At 36.4% G+C, this 5000-nt stretch overlaps 1 protein-coding gene across 4 annotated transcripts in view; it reads left to right on the forward strand.

Moving 5' to 3' along the window:
- The window catches only part of LOC135224338 (uncharacterized), a 227642-nt gene that overhangs the window by 43166 nt on the left and 179476 nt on the right, over nt 1-5000 (forward strand). For all 4 annotated transcript variants that reach the window (XM_064263245.1, XM_064263246.1, XM_064263242.1 and 1 more), the window contains exon 2: nt 402-451. The gene's annotated coding sequence lies outside the window, so the exon portion shown is untranslated. The remainder of the gene's footprint in view (nt 1-401; nt 452-5000) is intronic.

Consider the following 5000-nt stretch of genomic DNA (forward strand, 5'->3'; position numbering starts at 1 on the left):
GCTTCACCCTTGTTGCTATGTTGTTGCAAGGTAAAAACGTTTAGAAAACTGCACGTCTTGGTGGTAATGATAAGTGTGTGTGTGTGTGTGTTTTAACAGTCGTTCGATTAATTAAATTTTTTTTTTATTGCCAATGAATGTTTTTTAACGAACATTTTTATATTGTTGCTGATTTTTTATAAAGAAAACATCATTTTTTTTTATAAAAAACACATCTTGGTGAAAATGATAGATAGTGAGTGTGTTTGATGGACGGAGTAATTTGTATATTTTTTATTGGTAATGAAGTTTTCGTAAATGAAATTTTTTATCTTGTTTCTGAGTTTTTTGTGTTAAGAGAGAGAAAAAAAAATCTTTCGCGAAGTTGTAACTGATATTATCACATATCTTCTTCATTTCAGGACCGCTGTCACACGCCGGCAGATGACTTGACTGCGGCTCCAACTACAAGGTAAGAACTGCATTGAAGCGAGAGAGAGAGAGAGAGAGAGAAGAGAGAGAGAGAGGAGAGAGAGAATGTCCAAGGAATTCCCATTGTGCGCTGTAAGTAGCCTAAGGTGCACATAGGGAACTGTATTGAATATCTGGGGGAAAAAAGTGTGTGTGTGTGTGTGTGTGTGGAAGGCAAAAGAATTTGCATGGGAGGTCTTCATTGAATTTAGAGAGAGAGAGAGAGAGGGGGGGTGGGTAGACGGTTGGGGGTTGCAGACAAGCAAGAAGCCTTTGGTCTGAGTGAACTCCCGAGATAACTGGAAAACAAGTTTACGATAGAGGTGTGGGTTTCAGGGGACCTTTCGCGTCGTGTATAGAGGAAGGAAGGTCGGAGAGAGAGAGAGAAGTAGAAGGAGAGAGGAGAGGGAGGTGAGGAGAGAAGAGAGAGCCGGGTTAAGGGGGTGTTAGAGATGTGTTGGACTCAGGTGTTCGGAAAAGTCTATTGTTGCCAACTCATGATACCTCTCCGGACGAAAAGAGTATTTGGAAGCTCTCTCTCTCTCTCTCTCTCTCTCTCTCTCTCTCTCTCTCTCTCTCTCTCTCTCTCTCGAGATTTTCCTCAGTTCATTTGATTGTATTAGAAATTGTGTGGATTATCTGATATTTGTTACACCCATGAAAGGATTGTTCTGAACGCCGATTCTTAATGACTGGTGCACTGAAATGTGATAAGATTTAGGTTTTAGCGAAATTGATAATTCTCTCTCTCTCTCTCTCTCTCTCGTCTCTTCTTCTCTCTCTCTCTCTTCTCTCTCTCTCTCTCTCTCACACACTTGTGGAAATGAAGTTTGTTCATTTTACTTTTATTATTACCAAATAATAATTGGTGGCGCCAGGTGTTAATATGAAGAAAGTCTGAGTGTGTGTGTGTGAGATTTGTGCGTGCGCTTGCTTTATCGGAAGGAATGGTTGATCCAGGTCTCTGGAACGTGGTCATCGTTGACAAAGGGGATTAAAAAGCAAATTAAGCGCCAGTACTTATCTTCTCTCAATAGTAACCAGGTAGGCTTTTGCTGACTGGTAAAGGAGAGAGAGAGAGAGAGAGAGAGAGAGAGAGAGAGAGAGAGAGAGAGAGAGAGAGAGAGAGAGAGAGAGAGATTTTGCTGACTGGTGAAGGAGAGAGAGCGTGTGGTTGCCTGTGAGAGAGAGTTAAGTTACAAGGATTAGGATGTCTCAAAAGACTTCTTAGTCCATCCGAGGAGACATCGTTTGCTCACTTATCTCTAGGAGCAGGTTTTACTGTTCATTCAGTGTCCTAATGATTTTGTCTAGCTTTCTTTTAAACGTCTACACTGTTTACAACTTCTGGTAGCAATTTATTCCATGTGTCAAATATCTAATATGTAAAAAAGTTCCCACAGTGGGATGTGTTGTATCTCGTCAGTTCTAGTTTCCATCCATCATTTCTTGTCTGTTTTCGTTTAACGTAAATTGGTTACTGTTTGCTTTTGTCTACTTTTGTTATGCCTTTTAGTATTTTAAGTGTTTATAGTAGTTGTCCTTGCAATCGTCGTTTTCTAAGCCATACATGTTCAGGCTCTCTAGTCGTCTTTGGTAACCTATTTGCCTGATAGATGGAATTAAGTTTGTGGCTCTTGCTTGTACACCTTCTAATCTATTCGTGACCTTTCTTAGTGTTGGTGACCAAGACTGTACTGCATATTCAAGATGAGGTCTAACAATTGATGTGTAGAGCTGCACACCATTTCCTTGCTTCTGTATCTATGTATCCTACTAGTTTCTGTGCGTTCGAGAGAGAGAGAGAGAGAGAGAGAGAGAGAGAGAGAGAGAGAGAGAGCGCTAGTTCCTACATAGCCTAGATCCCCCCTCCCCTCCCCCCCAAAAACAAAAAAAATGGGAAGTAAAACGTGTGGGCTTTATCTCCAAATGAATCTTGTATTTACTGCTATGTTCAAGCAATAAGTAGTAAATATAAGTATTAATAAAGTGGCCAGTCATGTCCCGTTTCTATCACGTCTTTGGCGTCAAGGAATTGGGAAGTGGAACTTGTTGCATTCTCTCTCTCTCTCTCTCTCTATATATAGTATATATGGGAAAGACAAAAACAAGGAAAAATATATGAGAAATATAGTAACTCAGAATGTGAACTAATAGCGGTAGAATTTGAATCTGAAAAATTGATGACATAGTAATATATACCGACTCCTAATACTAAAAGATTTGACTTAATAATTGAAAAAATTGGATGATATATGTAGAAATCACAAGGACTGGACTATTCTCCTATCTGGTGACTTCAACTTTCCTTTCGTAGAATGGAAAGAACGAATAGGAGATTGTGGTTGTACTTATACATATAAAAAAGAGAGTAATAGTAGTGCAGAAGATAAGAGGCAATTTGAAAAGCTATTAGATATGCTACTAGAATACAACATTCAACAAATAAATCACCTGCCAACAAGAAAGGAAAATACTTTAGACCTAGTATTTGTGAACCAGATGAATTATGTTAAAGAAATAATAGTTTATAATGCGAATATTTCAGACCATAATGTCATAGAATTAACAGTTCATTCCAAAGCAAGTGAAAATAGAGATAAGCAAGAAATGAAAAAGTGGGAAGGATATGGAAAATACAACTTCTACAGTAAAAATATAAAATGGTCAGAAATTAATGAAGAATTAAACAAAGATTTTTTTGGGATAACATTTTCCGTAAGTGATGACATAAGGGTAAATACGGAGATATTATATATATTGGAGAAAATAGTGGAAAAATATATACCGAAGAAGAAAAGTAAAACATCATTCATGCATACCAAGAGACAGAAGGATCTTGTTCCAGAAAATCAGAAAGTGGAAAAAAGGTCTTGCAAAAGAAAAAAATGCATGGAAAGTTATAGAACTAAAAAGTAAGATAGAAAATGCAGAACAAAAGATTATACAATCAAAAGAAAATGAAAAACGGGACTTGGAAGAAAAAACCCTATTAAATATCAAGCAAAACCCCAAGCTATTATACTCATATGCGAAGAAGATGAATAAAAGAAGAATAGAAATAGGCCCTCTGAGAATTGAAGGGAGATTAACGAATAGAAAAAAAGGAAATTTGCAACATACTGCAGAACGATATAAGAGAGAATTCACCCCTAGAATAGATAATGAAGATAATGATATAGAAGTAAGGGATGAAAAGAATAATTTAGCTGACATAGATATTAATGAAGCTGATATTGTGCAGGCTATTATGAAATTAAAAATGGAGCTGCTGCAGGGCCTGATGGAATTCCTGCTATTTTGTTAAAGAAAGTAGTTCATTCTATCGCAAAGCCACTTGCAATATTATTAAGACAAAGTGTAGATACAGGCAAGATTTATGATGAGCACAAATTAGCATATATTACCCCTACTTTCAAAAGTGGATCAAGACTAGAGGCAAGTAATTATAGCCTGTGAGTCTAACATCACATATTATGAAAGTGTATGAAAGGGTAATGAAGAAAATATTATGAAACATTTAATAAAAAATAATTTGTTTAATAACGGACAACATGGTTTCGTACCCGGAAAAAGTACACAAACCCAACTGTTAGTCCACCGTGAGAACATATTCAAAATATGAAAAGCGGAAATGAAACAGATGTGGTTTATTTAGGACTTTGCAAAAGCTTTTGATAAAGTAGACCATAATATATTAGCGAAGAAAATTAGAAAACACAATATCGTGGATAAAGTAGGAAGATGGTTAAAAGAATTTTTACACAACAGAAAACAGATAGTTATTGCAAACGACGAGAAATCGGATGAAGTCAAGGTAATATCCGTGTGCCGCAAGGTACGGTGTTAGCTGCAATACTGTTTGTTATTATGATTGAAGACATAGACAATAATGTGAAGGATTCGGTAGTGAGTAGTTTCGCAGATGACACAAGAATAAGTAGAGAAATTACTTGTGATGAAGATAGGAACGCTCTACAAAGAGACCTTAACAAAGTATATGATTGGGCAGAGGTAAATAGGATGTATTTAACTCTGATAAATTTGAATCAATAAATTATGGAGACAGAGAAAGAAAGCTATATGCATATAAGGGACCTAATAATGGAGACCATCACAAATAAGGAAGCAGTTAAAGACCTTGGTGTGATGATGAATAGGAACATGTTTATGCAATGATCAAATAGCAACTCTGTTGGCAAAATGTAAAGCAAAAATGGGAATGTTGTTACGGCACTTCAAAACAAGAAAGCTGAACACATGATTATGCTTTATAAAACATATGTTCGTAGTCCACTTGAATATTGCAATATGATATGGTACCCACACTATCAAAAGGATATTGCACAAATAGAGAGTGTACAAAGGTCCTTTACAGTTAGAATAGAAGAAGTTAAGGACCTAGACTACTGGGAAAGACTACAATTCTTAAAATTATATAGTCTAGAAAGGAGAGAACGCTACATGATAATTCAGGCATGGAAACAGATAGAAGGAATAGCAGAAAATATCATGGAACTAAAAATATCAGAAAGAGCAAGCAGAGGTAG

Source organism: Macrobrachium nipponense, chromosome 12 (genome assembly GCF_015104395.2).
Source record: "Macrobrachium nipponense isolate FS-2020 chromosome 12, ASM1510439v2, whole genome shotgun sequence".
Taxonomy (NCBI): Eukaryota; Metazoa; Arthropoda; class Malacostraca; order Decapoda; family Palaemonidae; genus Macrobrachium; species Macrobrachium nipponense.